Source organism: Kogia breviceps, chromosome 15 (genome assembly GCF_026419965.1).
Source record: "Kogia breviceps isolate mKogBre1 chromosome 15, mKogBre1 haplotype 1, whole genome shotgun sequence".
Taxonomy (NCBI): Eukaryota; Metazoa; Chordata; class Mammalia; order Artiodactyla; family Physeteridae; genus Kogia; species Kogia breviceps.
In genome coordinates, this window is record NC_081324.1 from 66,841,081 (window position 1) to 66,857,547 (window position 16,467).

The following is a 16,467-nucleotide window of genomic DNA, read 5'->3' on the forward strand; positions in this document are numbered from 1 at the left end:
ATATTCATCACTACATCTTTACTTTCTGCCTTGGCCTTGAGAAATCCAGTCAGAAAGGTTTGGTTCCTATTTTTCATGCCCATTCTACAATTGTGCATAGATGCAGGCTTGCACGTGTTCAACCAAGTGCAGGACTTCTGAGCAGAGACTGTGAGCTGAATCTAGGACTGTGCATCATCCAGTCAACCCTCAAATGTTATCTTCTTCAGTTACAGAGAACTTGAGCCCACCTTAATTATTGAAGAGGTTTTAAGTTGTTCAGACTATGAATAAAAATAGGTAGCCTGATTGCATTACAGGTGTGGAGCATGCTAAAAATATACATATACCCCAACTTGATCTAGTTACGGAAAACTCTGGGGCTATAACTGTATTTTCAAAACAAACAACATGCAAAGCTCAAATACACTGTTTTCCCAAAACAGAAGCAATGGTCTGCTGCGTAGCTGGCCTGCCATTATATGTTTTGGACTTCATATTTTAATGAAACAAGGATGTCAACAAGGATGTCAAAGTACAGTTATGAGTCAGCCATCCTTCCAGACAATTACACTCTACCAAGGTTTATTCATCTGGTCAAAATACAAAGTATTTACATGATAGGAAAAAACCTACCTACCCAAAACAAAAATGCTTCTGGGTGGAAAAAGGCAATCAAGAATAATGTAAGTCGAGTATATGTCAGATGTGCAGTTACCATACTTTCCCCCTTATGACCTTTCCTCTCTACAGAACACTGGCCAGAGACAAATGGTACTTGGGTGGTCTGCCTTATGCACGTAATGCTAGCACATCCTTGGCACGCATTTCCATCAGCACTGCAGCACCACTGCAGCTCACACTGACCCTAAAATCAGCACATCATCTCATACATCTTTTCCACCTCTTTCATTTCATCGGCACTGTCAGGCACCCGATGATCCAAGGAAGCTGCCCACCAGAGTCATTTCTGATGCCCACAGCTTAGGCTAGACAGATGGAACAAAACACAGACCTCAGTCCTCCACCATGAGTCTCCTGAGATTTAGAAGCTTCATTTACATCCACCAGGTTAGAAGAGGCACCTCACACAGCTTGGAATCCAGCACAACTAGACTTCTACATGGTCCCCTTCCTTCCAGCCCCTCACCTCCCCAACACACCAAAAGTCCTTTGTTGAGGCCATAAAGCCCCCCAACAGCCCGCCCATCAGGTTTTAGGAATCAAGAGGTCTATCTGTCTGACCTTGCCAGGTGATGGAGATGGGAACCGAATGCTGGTGGGATCGAAGGCAGAGGTGACCCATCAAATTTAAACACATCTCCCCCTTCAGCGGATGGCTGAGGCAGGAGGGGGACAGCTTTAGCGACGGAGGAAGCCCAAGGCTCCTCTGACTAGAAAGTTGCCCGGCGTGACCTCAGACTGCTTACTCAGAGGCACAGGCCGGCTGAAGAAGGGCTTTTCCTGTGACAGGCACCACCAGAGTTTAAAATCCCCTTTGCGTGCTGGGAAAACACACACACACACATACACACACACACGCTCTAGCAGGAAGTGCTGCCCAGTATCCACTCCAGAGCGCCTCTGCCTGAGTCCAGTTCACTCACAACAGCCAGGTGCACTGTGACACTGGCCCCTGAAGCCCTGGTCATGGCAGCTCAGGTGCCTAAGAAGACTGGAGGAAGGCAGGGAAAGGACTTTACCTCTCACTTGTAGCCCCAATGAAGGCTCAAACTTGTCTTCCCTGCTAAAAGATGGCTGGCCTCTGTCTGGGCTGAATTCCAGTGGCCAGGCTGCCCAGACCCAGCCCCCTGCACAGAGAGGGGAAGGTGTTGTTCCTCTGACAATAGCCTGGACAAACAGCCCTTCCCAGTGCCATGTAGTGAGCTGCACCCAGGGTTGGGAGGAGGACATGCCTTGTGACTGTCCTTAGACTTCTGGATGAACCCTTTGTCCCCTGGTTTGTGAGGGCAGACGTCCCTGCCCTCTATCCCAGGACTGGGGGAGTACCAAGGCAGTGATCTGAGCCCTCAGCCCTGTAGGCTACTCAAGATCCGGGCTGGAAGAAATTTACAGTGGGGAAGGAAAATTTTAAAGCCCAAGAGATCCCCGTGCCCCCAGGACCCATCCGCCCCATCTCTGCTCTGTCTGCCCCAACTCACCCCAGGGAGGGGCTCCTGGGTGTGGAAGTGGGTCTGGCCCCGAGGCTCCGGGGGCTCTTGCAGCTGCTGCCGCCGCCGCCGCTTTTCCGTTGCCGAGCTCTCAGTCCATCTCGGTGCAGTGCCGGCTTCCACCGCCGCACCGAGCACGGGAGAACAAGGGCGGTCCCCGGATTGGGTGTGTGCTGCCCGGCGGCCCCGGGCCCGCCTCCCCGCCGCGGCCGCCTCTTCAGCACCGCGGACAGCGGCCAGCCCGCGCGCTCTGAGCACAGTCAAGCAGAGACCCCGCTCCGCCCGCCGGTCGGTCAGCCTGAGCGCAGCAGGAGAGCGGCGCGGCGCGTCCTCATTCCTCCAGCCTCCTCCCCACCAGCCTTAGGAGGCCACCTCTGCAGCCCCAGGCCCCGCTCCAAGAGCGAAGGGCGCCCCGCGAGGCCACCCGTCAGTCCCCGGAGAACTGGACGCGCCTCTTCCAGCCCCGTCCCGAGCAGGGATTAGCTCTGCTCCAGCCCAGCGGTCTAGACAAAGGCTAGCTCTCCGTGGCGGGACGCAGGCGGGCGGCGGAAAGCGCAGCTCAGCCTCTTAAAATGCGCGAGCACATGGCCCGGAACCCGAGCCGGCACTGAGGGCGCTATCCGGGCCCGATCGAGGCCAAAGAAGGCTGGCCCTTCACCTGGCTCGGGGTGTGTGTGTGGGGGAGCCTTGGCTCAAGCCCTCATTTCTCCACTGTCATATACCCTGGGGTTGCAAGGAGTTAACCAATTAGAGCCTGTTTCAGAACCTGGGGAGGGAGGGCTGTTGGGGTCCCATCCCACCTGGAATCCAATTCCCCCCACCCCCCGACATCCTTGGTGCCAGAATGTCAATCAACCAACAGATGGGGCTGCCTGGAGCTTGGTGACATCACACAGAACCGCTTCCACGTTTTTTCATTTCTGTTCAAATCCCTCCCACTGCTCCTCTCCCCCAGCCAGGAAAGTCCCAGACTTCGATGGGGGAGCCCTGGCTCTGACTTTGCCTCTGCCACAGACCAGAAACATCACCACCATGCGGCCACCCTCACCTCTGCCTTCAGTGAGCCTCAGCTTCCCTATGGGACGTGGGGGTGGTGTGGGGTTCCTTCTGGTTCCAAGTCTGAGATAACTGGGCCTGTCTGGCCAAGCAGAGGGGACGCCACAGATTGGACAGTCACCCCAGGCCCTGCCCACTTCATGGCCTCCCTCAGGCCTTTCTGGAGTCCAAGATGAGGTGACCCTTTTCTTCATTGTACAAAACTGGAAACTCCTGCCTTAATTGTTTTTATTTTGTTATTATTTTGCTAGGGGTTTCTTCTATATATATATATATAAATTTATTTATTTTATTATTTATTTATTTAGGCTGTGTTGGGTCTTTTGTTGCACACGGGCTTTCTCTAGTTGCGGTGAGCATGGACTACTCTTCATTGTGGTGGGCGGGCTTCTCATTGTGGTGGCTTCTCTTGTTGCAGAGCACAGGCTCTAGGTGCGTGGGCTTCAGTAGTTGTGGCACGCGGGCTCAGTAGTTGTGGCTCACAGGTTCTAGAGCACAGGCTCAGCGGCCATGGCTCACGGGCCTAGTTGCTCCGCGGCATGTGGGATCTTCCCAGACCAGGGCTTGAACCCGTGTCCCCTGCATTAGTAGGCAGATTCTCAACCAGTGTGCCACCAGGGAAGCCCATAGTCAAAGGTATTTTGATAAGGGTGCCAAGACCACTCAAAAAATCCTGATTTAAAAATTGATAATAGGGGCTTCCCTGGCGGTCCACTGGGTAAGACTCTGCGCTTCCAGTGCAGGGGACACAAGTTTGCTCCCTGGTCATGGAACTATGATCCCATGTGCTGTGTTGTGTGGCCAAAAAATAAAAAACATGCCAAAAAAAGAAAAAAAGCAGCTAGAAGAAAAAAGATATAGTATTTTCAAAGGAGCAATAAGACCGATTACTGTCTTTTTACTATAAAATATAGAAGAAAGAAGACAACAGGAACTTTAAAGCTTAAAAAAAGTGGGAGGGAGGGAGAAGGGAGGGAAGGATGGAAGGAAGCAAGGAAGGAAGGAGGGAAGGAAGGAATCTAGAATTCTATGCTCAGTGAAAAGATGCTTCAAAAATTAAGATGAGATAAAGATGTTTTCAGGAAAAATAAAAAACAAAAAGCAAAGAATTCTCCAGCAGCCAAGAAATACTAAAGGAGTTCTTTAGATTGAAGAAAATGGTCCCAAATGGAAGCAAAGAAATGCAGAAAGGCATAAAGAACATCAGAACTGTTTTTTAAAATGTACTTATTTATGAATAAATATTGTTTAAAACAACAATAACAGGACTTCCCTCGCGGCGCAGTGGTTGAGAATCCGCCTGCCAATGCAGGGGACACAGGCTCGAGCCCTGGTCTGGGAAGATCCCACATGCCTCGGAGCAACTAAGCCTGTGCGCCACAACCACTGAGCCCGTGTGCCACAACTACTGAAGCCCGCGCGCTCTAGGGCCTGTGTGCTGCAACTACTGAGCCTGAGTGCTGCAACTACCAAAGCCCATGTGCCTAGAGCCCATGCTCTGCAACAAGAGACGCCACCGCAATGAGAAGCCTGTGCACCGCAACAAAGAGTAGCCCCTGTTTGCTGCAACTAGAGAGCCCGCGCACAGCAACAAAAACCCAACGCAGCCAAAAATAAATTAATTTAAAAAGAATAACAATTTTGGAATTTATAATGTATGTGAGTAAAATATATAAACAATAATATGAGGCGGGTGCTACCTGATGGGGCTCCCTCCTGGGTGCAAGCCTGCACATCCTTCCCGGCAAGGTCGCTGAGCGGTGCGGCCAGGCCCAGTGTTGTATCTCCTTTACCTTACCTGCTATTTGCCTGCCCTCACAGAAGCGCCCTGGGCTTCTAATGTGAGGAAAAGCATGGAATGACAGGTGTGGGAAAGAGCAAACACTAAATTACTGTCAGAAAAATAAACGGAGTCGCACAGCAGTTTGGTGACTTACGGGGACAATTAGTCACCACCCCATGGTGTTGCTGGGGACAGCATGGCAGCAGACTCGTTAGGCCCGAGAGGAAGAAGAGGCTTTGCAAACATTTTTATCCCTGGGCTTGCAAGTAGATGTCTGCAGGAAGCAACTGCAGGAAGGTTTATAACCTCAGTTTCTTCAGTAAACAATATTGCAGATAGTGGATGAAAAAAATACTTGTATTCATAAACTATTTCTTATCATGCAAACCATGGTGATTGAAGCTTCTGTACGTGGTTCTTAAACACTTAGTTTCTTGCTGTTTTGATAAATGCTTATGGATTTTTTTTTAATCGTCAGCCCTCTGACTCATTTGCTGTACTTTGGTGATATCTATCTATATACCCATTGACTTGGGGACAGAGTAGGAGGCTAGCTGGGTTCTGAATTGAACCATTTACTGCAAAGGCTCCTGAAATCCCCACTGACCTGCAACCAGCCCTGGGAGATGACTGTGACCCTCTCCGTCTCGCTGCTCTGGGCTAGCTAAGGCTCTCTGCCATTCCATACGTTTTTCTCTATCCACAAAGTAGAATTAAAACTGACAACATATTTCACAAGACTGTGGAACAGATTTCGTAAAGACACAGGACTGATTGTATGTAGAATCCCCCAATATACGTAAGCTCTCGTAACACGCATAAGGGCAGTATTTGGAACAGGGATCATACTGGCCTTGACTGTCAAAGTCCTTCCAAGCAATGGAATTTGAAAACCAATTATCAGATCCTATTCCCTTTAGTTTCAGGGTAGCCATGTGATGCAATGAGGCAAGCACAGAGATAACAGAAGAAACACCCCTTAACTGGTTTTTAAATGGCTTATCCAAAAGTTTATCGGTCTTGAAAAGACCCTTAACCGCATTTGCCAGTGGATTCTCAGAAAGTTACTACATCCCAAACAAAACAAAAACAAAAACAAAAAAAATTTAACCTATCAAGTCTTCCCCCAATTCTCTCCCTCTCTCTTTGGTAAAAATGGACTTTGCTGCATCCCTTCAGGGTTGCTTTTTGCATTTTGCCTGGAATCTTGCTATTTTATATTGCCTGAAGCTATAGGCACACAGGTTATGAGAACAAGCAGCAGTGGAAACTGAAGGAACCCCCCCCCCCTGCCAACACACACACTCTCCAAATCCAGCTCCCAAACTGAGATCTTGAATTCTCAGGACTAACAGGGGGCCTCTGGCTTTATTCTTTCCTTTCTCCCTCCAAATCCATCCACACGGATCACGTGTGTGTGCAAACTAGACAAGTAGCCAAAACCTCTAAAAAGCGGGTGACACCATTTCAAGTTGTCAAATCTTTTCTATCCCTTCCTTTTCTCTCTCTCTAAAAAGGGGGGTGGGGTGTCAACAACAGTGTCATGTGGGGCTACATAACCAAAGTCTTTCCTGACCCAGGAATGCCTGCAGGCTGAGGCTGAAACTTGAGAACAAGCCCTGTGTGTCACCCAGCCAACCTCTGCCTCCAGCCCAAGGAGCCCACAGCCAATGGACAAAAACAACATTGGCTACAACAAAACTACATGTCTGTCAACCCCAGGGGCCCGATCACCTGGGAACAGGGAGACAGAGTCACCCTCACCACTCTGTTTCTTTCAGATGACAGCCAGTGTCGCCATGTATGGAGAGGTGCACAAGAAACACGCGATCTCACCGAGATTCACATCCCTCCTACCCCCAAACAACGTGGCACAAAAGCAAATTAAGCTACACTCTAAAATGGGAACACAGTTTCCACTGGAGGAGGAGGCAAAGCTGTTACAGAGAAAGAATCTCAAGGAGAGAAAATGTCACTCTGCCTTGGGCTCTTGGGGCCAGAACCGAGGTCTGTCCCACCTTCCAGTCCTTGGGGCTGCCTCCCGGAAGGGCTGCACCCAAACCACCTCCATTCACACCATATCTCTCCCCTGAGGGTCTGTTCTATGTGGTGAATTCCCCAGAGCAGCACTGGGTTGTCTCAGGGCTCTTTCACTATTTTTTCCTCACTTTTGTGTGCTCTGTAGGCTGACTTTTTCCTCTCTGCCATTATCTGAGCTGAGTTGGTAGGGTCAATGGAAAGGTAACCTCATTCACCTGTGTTAGCTACTGGCCCCTGGAAACAGTGGAAGATGTGCAATCTGGAAAGAGGATGGGCCAGATCATTTCTAAGAGAGGGCCGACCTCACTGCCCAGAAATCCAGGCTTTTGCGTCTGCAGAGGATGTGGTCCCCACCTGCTTGCCAGACTCAGGGCCTCCCACTCTGGTCAGAGATGGGCTTCCTCCAGAACCTCTCCCTGCAATCTCCAGGATGCACCTCAGAGATGGCACAGTAAACCCTCCAAGAGCCTCCTTTCATGTTAAAAAACAATGCAGCTCTTTCAAGAGGCTGCAACAATCAGAAGCTAATGTGTCACCACTCAACACCAGGAGCACACCCTTCACGTTCGCTTTTCTTTTATGGCGCAGACTCAGAGATGGTCAGCAGACAGTTCCATACCCGTAAATGCGCTGACGCCAAGCCATTTTTTCGCCCTTTCATGATATTGCATGTAGATTCATCCAAAGCTATTAAGAATTAATTACTCACCCTCCAAGAAGCCTTAAATCAAAAGTCAACATTTACAACTTATTAATTACCATGGTCCCTGGCATTAGAGACTCATTATACTGGAGCTGCAGTGCTAATCTAATTTTACATGAAAGGGGACGTGTAATTGCAGGAGCTCTGCAAGTCTGAGCCACAGCAAAATCATTTTATGCTCCCCTTTGAGTCTGTCAGAGTCAATCATACCAAAGGCCTTGGCTGGTTTGTCAGCCACCCCAGAGCACATTCGACCTTCGGACAGAGGGCCCCCCAAGTGAAAGGGGCGGAATGTGGCCTAGAGGCCAGGGCCCGGCTCTGAGCACACCATCCACCACCTGCTCACCATGCTGCACAGGGCTGGGGGCTCCCTACTGAAGGTGGTCCTTGGAGGAAAAGGCTCCCTGGGAACTGGGTGGGATTCTGCACCTTGTGCCTCGGCAGCGATTTCAGAGGGATTGACGAGGCACTGGGGAAACAGAGGATCGAAGGGCCCGGCGTCACTCCTTTCGCTCTCTTTTCCTAACCTGCAGGATGCTTTGTGGCTGATCAAACTGTCCCCACTATCACCATCACCACTGTCACCTGTATTGGTGCCACACGGGCCACACATGGTGCTGACACTGTACACAGACCGACAACAGCCCGATTCTTCAAATAAAGGCGTTCCTTTAGTTCCAGGGAAGCCTCTCCACTGTATCTTTCTCTCCTAACACTGTCTGGCACAGAGAGATGTGCAGTAAGGATTTATTGTATAATAACTTAAAATATAATAACCTCCATAAAATTTAGCATGAAAGCAAGTTTTCTTATTCAGCAATATTAAGCACTAATATGTGGAAGTCACTGGCTGCTCCAGATCTATGATCAAAACTATTCAAAGGGACTTCCCTGGTGGCACAATGATTAAGAATCTGCCCACCAAGGCAGGGGACACAGGTTCAAGCCCTGGTCCGGGAAGATCCCCCATTCCATGGAGCAACTAAGCCCGTGCGTCACAACTACTGATCCTGTGCTCTAGAGCCCGCGAGCCACAACTACTGAGCCCGCATGCCACAACTACTGAAGCCCGCGTGCCTAGAGCCACTGCTCCACAACAAGAGAAGCCACCGCAATGAGAAGGTCGCGCACCGCAATGAAGAGTAGCCCCCGCTCACCGCAACTAGAGAAAGCCCGCGTGCAGCAACGAAGACCCAATGCAGCCAAAAATAAATAAATAAAACATTTTAAAAAAAACAACTTAAGCTGATTCTAGAATTTACATAGAAGGGGAAAATCCCAATAAATTTTTGAAATTAAAGAACGAGGAAGGATTTATCCTATCAGCTGTCAAACTAGACTATAAAGCTACAGGGAGTAAATTGTGGGATACGGGTGCAGGAATTGACAAAGAGATCAGTGGAGACCAGAGTGTTCAGAAACAGAATAAATTCTGTTGAGAACATTAGATATATTTTTGGAAAACAAAATTAGATGCCTACCTCACACCTAGCACAAAAACAAATTCCAGAGGACATAATTTAAAACACGCTTGCTAACAGTTCCTTCTTTCCCAAGTGATTCGAATGGCACCTTTATCACTAAGTGAATTCCCATAGGTACATAAATCTATTTCTGGAGACAGCATTCCAGTTTTTAGAATGAAAACCAAGGCTTTTCATCTACAGCATTTAAATAGGCAACCACAGACCCGAATTCTAAAAATGCTGTCCCTGCTTCTGAGGCAGCTTCATGGGAGGAAATAGTCATTCTGCAGATATCACACTCTGAGGATCACTTTCAATTAACGCAGTCCTGAGTGATTATGGTGGTCATTGCTCAGACAGAGTTATCCGCTCTATCACTGCCTGGCTGACCCAAGTAGGCAGGGCTCTGGGAAGCTTCTGGGCCCCAGGGGCAATGTTGGTAAGGAACACCAGGTTGAGAAAAGGCACATTTTACATCAAGGTGCCACGGTTTTTCTATATATTTCCAAAAATAACGAATCTCCATAAATAGCATTCTTTTCCAAATATTCCCAAAGGCAAAGATTTTACATGATCAGTCATATTTTGGGAGCTACAGTATTAGCAGTACTGCAGAGTTATTCGTTTACCTTCAGATGGAAATATGATCTCTGAACAAGCCTCCCTGCCACTGAGATGTGGTATGTCAGGCCCCAGGGGAATGAAAAGAGGCAGAACCTGTATCTACAGTGAGCTGCCTTCAGTGGTCCACCCCCCATACCAGGGGTACTGATGAATACGACCTGTACACAGGTCCCCTGTTCTTTAAAGCAAAGAGGACATGTAAGACGCTGTAATGCCTGAGAAAACAAGCAATCATTTTGAAAATGCAAAATGAGTGTGTTCACCAAGAAAACCTGTGTTCAACACTTCCTCAGGTTGTCCTGGGTGGCTGACTCAGCCTCTCCGAGCCTGGACTCTCTCACACTTCTTGTGGTGGTATAAAATGGCGCAATCACTTTAGAAGACAATTTGGCAGTTGCTTAAAAAGTTAAACATTGGGACTTCCCTGGTGGTCCAGTGGTAAAGAATCCGCCTTCCAATGCAGGGGGACGTGGGCTCGATCCCTGGTCAGGGAACTAAGATCCCACTTGCCGCAGGGCAACTAAGCCTGCCGCAACTACTGAGCCCACGTGCCTCAACCAAAGAGCCCACATGCCACAATCTACAGAGTCCACACACCATGGAGCCCTTGCGCCACGACTGGAGAGAGAAAAAAAAAACCGCACGCCACAACTAGAGAGAAGTCTGTGCTGCAGTGAAAAATCCTGCAACTAAGACCTGACGCAGCCAGCAAAATAAAATAAATTAAAAAAAAATTTTAACTTAAAAAGTTAAACACCCGTCTACCCCATGACCCATGCATTCCACCCCTAGCTATTTACCTGTGAGAAAAGAAAGCACATGTCCATGCAAACGCTTGGATGTAAATGTTCATAGCAGCTCTATCTGCAATAGCCAAAACCCAGCAACACCCCAAATGTCCATCAACAGGCAACAGATAAACTGTGGCACATCCCATGATAGAATACCATGAAAGGAAAAAACTAGTGATGTGTACAGAGCATGAGGGGATTTCAAAACAGTTATACTGGGTGAAAGAAGTCAAATGGAAAGGAAATACACTGGACAAGCCCACTTGTGTACAATTCCAGAAAATGCAAACTCTGTTGTTCCTGAAAGCAGGTTAGTGTGGCCTAGGGAGGTAGAGGTGAGAAGAGCTCAAGAGGATTTACAAAAAGGCACAGGGGTGATGGATACTGTCCCTAATCTTGACTGTGGTGGTGGTTTCACAGGTACATACATATGCCAACACTTATCAATTTGTATACTTTAAATATAGGCAGTTTACTGCATGTCAATTATGCTCAGTAACAATGTTTAAAACACACACACACACACACAAACACTGAAGACAAAAAAGAACGGTTGTCGGTCAAACCATGATGCTGTACACCTTAAACTTATACAGTGCTGTATGTCAATGATATCTCAATAAAACTAGAAGAAAAAATAAAATAAACGAATGTGTCAAATCAACACATTGTATACCTTAAACTTACACAATGTTATATGTTAATTATATCTCAATTTTTAAAAAGGAAAGCTAATTTTTAAAAAGTGAGGGACTTCCTTGGTGGTCCAGTGGCTAAGACCCTGTGCTCCCAATGCAGAGGGCCTGGGTTCAATCCCTGGTCAGGGAGCTAGATCCCACATGCCGCAACTAAGAGTTCTCATGCTGTAGCTAAATATCCCTCACGCCACAACGAAGATCCAGCATGCTGCAACTAAGACGCAGTGCAGCCAAATAAATGAATAAATAAATAAATAAATATTTTTAAAAAGAGAGAGAGAGAGGCTGTCCATTGAGAAACCCTGTGCTCCACACCCTCCAGCTGGGGCAGCTACTGCAAGCCACCAAGGCCACGAGACCTGTCACCTCCGTGTGGTCAGACCTCCCACATGCCCAGGTGTCCCCTGGACTCCACCTTCCCTCACTGGGCAGACCCTGAGCCCCCCATCAGCCCACACAAGGCCAGTGTACCAGCCACGTTGGTCATGGCCACACATGGCCAACATTCACGTTCCCCAGGGAATCCCCACCCCAACCAGCCAGGACTGATCGTTGTGTGAGACAGAGGTGTTCTTTAGATAGAATTCAATTTGTGATTGCAGATTACCTTCTTTAGCTGCTTTTAGGCAAAGAGACACCAGCACTACGGCCAATAAAAATCCCACTCACATGCTCTATTTCCTGCTCCCTGAGGTTCAATGCAGTAAAACCGAGGCTGTTCTAAGAAGGCAGGCGCGTACCTGGGCGCTGGAGAAGCTGCAATAACTCTTTCATGCTCCAGGGCCAGATTCTAAGCAAAGCTCCCTGTTCCTGGATGCCCCCACCAGATAACAAACAAAACGATCCTTGCCTGTTTTTGCTCTTCACTGTGTTCTCATCCAGGGGATGCAGCAAGGCACAGCTTTGAAGCTGCAAAAGTCTACATTTGAATTTCGGCACCGCTGTTCATTCACTCATTCATTTCCTGAGCACCTGCTGTGTTGCAGGCCCTGCACTGTGCACGCTGCTCGGAGCCGACAGTCTAGTTAAGCGGACAGATGTTGATCAAAGCATCACCACTTTCTAACAGTGATCTCGGGCAAGGCGCTGAGATTGTCCCTGTGTCTGTGCCTTCCTCTCAGCGGACTGTTCACGACTCACTGAGCCGGTGCCTTAGCCGTGCCTGCACCAGACCCAGACCGCCCAGGGTCACCCTCAGCAGCTGGGTGCGGGGAAAGGAAATGGGGTATGTTCCTTAATGGGTCTCCTTCCCTCCAAGTGGGCCCAGTCAGAATGCTTCAACCCACTTGCAGACAGGCATCTTACACAAAGAAACCAAGAGTTAGTGTGTGTGGGAAGTGCAGGCTCCAGTGGAGAGGTGGACGGTGGGTACCCTGGCCAAGAGACCCCCCAGGAGCCGCCTCTCCACACCCACAACTCAAGTTGGGGTCTCAGCCCGAGGACAATTGACTCAGTGTGTGGCAGGGACCACGGCATTAACTAAACACAGGAAGCATGGAAGGCAGCGGGTAGGGGGTGAGGGAGAGTGGGGCACTGTTTTCCATTATTAGCACTATTTTCACTCTTCCTTTCCTATGTGTATGTATTAGTGGGACAAAAAAAAATCCATTTTTAATATTAAAATAAAATTGGTACATGGCATTTACCTTGGGGCTGCTTGAAATGTGGTGATGTGACAGAAGTTAGATCCATAGATACAAAAGGGATTACATTAAAAGGGTTTAACGGTATTTTAGTGGCCTGGGTGCACTGCAGCGGAATGTGGAAAATGGCAGTCACAACCCTGTGGCATTTGTCCCCATCTCACAACCGATGGGGTCGTTACGCGGTAGGGGCTGAGCTGAGGAAAACGCACTGATGAGAGTTTCAGCAGCTATGCCACCCACTGATGACTGAATGTGTCCCCAGGACCAGCTAATGGATAATCACATGGCCATTTTCTGAGAGGAGATGGATCATTGAGCCATGCTTACTGCCAAAGCACTGGCACTGGAATCCAGAAAAAATGATACTGGGCGACTCACAGTTTTTAAATAACACTAAATAACCGCAACTTTCTGCTCACCGTGAGTGGCCGTGAGCCCCATAAGGACTGAGTGCTCAGCCTGAGCCATCATTCAGTTCAGGCACCTTCATTTGGTTTTACATAGACTGCACACAGATTAACGGTCTTTGCTTCGTATTAAATGAGAATCTGACCGGCACACGTGAAATACACATGTAAGAGGAAAAATCATGAGCCAAGGGATACTGAAGAGCAAGAGGCACGTCTGAAGCGTGGGGATGAGCTGGATTCTGTGTAACAGAGGAGCTGGGCGGGAACGCGAGGCGGATAAGGAGCAAAGGGCAGGACTGCGCAGGGGTGCCAGGGCAGGGCACCCGACCACCAATGGGGTCACGGTCCTTCTTCCTTAGGGCCCCCAACCCCCAAGCACAACACTGAACCCTCCTCTGCCCGCTCGGCTCTATTGCTACTTCATTTGGAAAGGAAACTGGATACGCTTTTTTTAAAAAAGTGCTGCCTGTCTTTCCGCAGCTCTCCCAGGAAAGGGCAGTATGTGCGTTCCCGTTACTTGGAGTCACATCTGTCCAGCTCCCACAGCAACAAGTGCAGCCCTGGAAGCGCTGGGAGGCCCAGGCAGCTGAGGCAGGAAGGTGGCAGAGCTGGCTGGGACCACCTTTTGGAAGCATCTGTCAAACGTCTGTGGGATGTGCTGGTGGCGGGCACAGAGAGCGAGTAGAAGGTCATGCTGGCCCTCAGAGAACCCACAAGCCAGACCACCAAGTGGCTATGCATGCACTCCATGTGAAAAAGTCTGATCATGTGCCCCCAGTATATGAATAATTATTTCTAGATTATACACATGCTGTGCTACTGCTACTTGACTTATGCTTTATGATCACGTGCCCTCTGGGTGAGGGGCCGGCACTCATCCCCTTCTTGGAAACAACAAGGCTAGAGGAGAGTGGAATCAAGAGCCACAATACCATCGCACCCCTACCCAATGCAACTTTTCCTAGGAAGGTACTAGAGAAGAGAGGGAGCTACATGCATGACATGGTCCATGGGGCGTTACATTTGTAACAGGCCACAACAGGAAGCCGCCTGAGCATCCAGCCAAAGGACGACAGGTTAAGAAAACTGGGGCCACAGGCTCTCCACAGAACAGAAGCCAAACATAAAAAGTGACAAGCGAGGCTGCAGAACATTCGCCCGGAATACTGATGCTGTAAAGCCGAGTGGAAGGTGAGCTCTCCGCTGTGTGTGGGTGTGTGCGGTGTGAGCGGGGAAGGAATGGCAATGGCTGGATCATGGCAATGTTTTCATTTCTTCTTTTAAATTGCCTTTGCTATCACTGTTAATGTTTTAATAGCATAGAAAGTCAAGTTTAAGTAAGAGCGGTGGATGCTTTTTCTCATCGGTTCCCTCTTCCTCCCTCTCCTCCAAAAGACAGTATGGATCTCCTCCCACAGCTTCCCCAGTTTCCAGACTGATGAGTGTGTCTGCGAACCAGCCTGGCTCCACTGATGGGGCCTTCTGTCTTCCTGCTCATGAGGCTGTGGTCATCACTCTCCGCGACAGCTCCATGCCCTCCTTCAGAAGAAGGGCCACGTGGGCTCTCACTGTAGGTGCCACGGCGTTTTTCTCCTGCATTTGGTTATCAGTTGATGGCCTTGAGCTGTGATCGCAACTGGGAGACCCTGAGCCCAATGCAACGGGGGCATTTCTGCACATATGGAAGAGCAGCAGCACTTCTGGATAAGTTATGGCAAAGGCTCACAGGAGGGTATTTGTGGGCGTACCTTAACCACACCGTGCATTTTCTGCTAAGGGAGTGTTAACTGGAACAACCTTTATAACTCGCCAACAGTATCAAAATGGAAAGCACACACTTGACCCAGTAACCCTTTCTCTAAGAATTTACTGTTAGGAAATAATCACAGCAGGGCAAAAAAAAAAAAAAAGAGGAAGAAGAGGAAAGAGGAGGAGAAGAAGGAGAAGGAGGAGGAGGAGGAGGAGGGGGAGGGGGAGGGGGAGGGGGAGAGGGAGAGGGAGAGGGAGAGGAAGAAGAAGAAGAAGAAGAGGAAGAAGAAGAAGAAGAAAGAAAGAAAAAAATGAGCACAGAAATGCTTGTCCAGTGCTTTTCTAGATAATAGGGAAACACTGCAAGCAACCTGAATGGCTAAAAAATGTTTCATTAAATTATGCTATATCCATTTGATGGAATATCATGCACCATTAAAATGACATTATAATTAGATACTCAAACAGGTGATTAACATTAAAGAATTATTATTTCAGGTGGATAGTGGTCTCAAATTGATGCTTTTAAAAGGGCCCTTGTGGGCTTCCCTGGTGGCGCAGTGGTTGAGAATCCGCCTGCCAATGCAGGGGATACGGGTTCGTGCCCCGGTCTGGGAAGATCCCACATGCCGCGGAGCGGCTGGGCCCGTGAGCCATGGCCGCTGGGCCTGCGCATCCGGAGCCTGTGCCCCGCAACGGGAGAGGCCACAACAGTGAGAGGCCCGCATACCACAAAAAAAAATAAAAAATAAAATAAAAGGGCCCTTGTTTTTTAGAGATACGCATAAAATGTTTGCAGATGGGGTTCGGTTTAAAATAATGGTGGGGGAAGCAGATTAGTGGTCACCAGGAGCAGGAGGGTGGGAATAGGGAGTGGCTGCTAATGGGCACGGGGTTTCCTTTGGGGTGATGAAAATGTTCTAGAACTAGACAGAGGTGATGGTTGCACAACATCATGAATGTGCTAAATGTCACTAATGGTGAATTTATGTTATGTGTATTTACCACAATAAAAAAATAATAATGGGGGAACCAGATGACGGAGTGGGATGAAATAAGATTGGCCATAAATTGATAATTGTTGAAAGGCAAGTAATAAGAACATGGGACTCTACATGTGTACAAGTATGTTATATATACATGTATGTAGCTCATTAGAAAGTCTCCATAATAAAAAGTGATGCCACAGATGCATATTTATTGGCATGGAATGCCCACCGCATGTTGAATTTAATGAGCCAGTTACAAAACTGCATATTGGGAATTTTCCCAGTGGTGTGAAATTACATATCTAGATCCAAATGCATATATGCACATAAAGAAATGTTTGGAATGCTGTTCTGTAAAGGTT

The 16,467-nt window shown here is 48.5% G+C and overlaps 1 protein-coding gene across 4 annotated transcripts in view; it reads right to left on the bottom strand.

Moving 5' to 3' along the window:
- The window catches only part of OSBP2 (oxysterol binding protein 2), a 166,408-nt gene that overhangs the window by 80,738 nt on the left and 69,203 nt on the right, over positions 1–16,467 (bottom strand). Inside the window, exon 1 of one of the 4 annotated variants that reach the window (XM_067014697.1) lies at positions 2,142–2,790. The exons of the other annotated variants lie outside the window; for them this stretch is intronic. The gene's annotated coding sequence lies outside the window, so the exon portion shown is untranslated. Of the gene's footprint in view, positions 1–2,141; positions 2,791–16,467 lie in introns of those variants that run through there. 4 annotated transcript variants of the gene reach the window in all.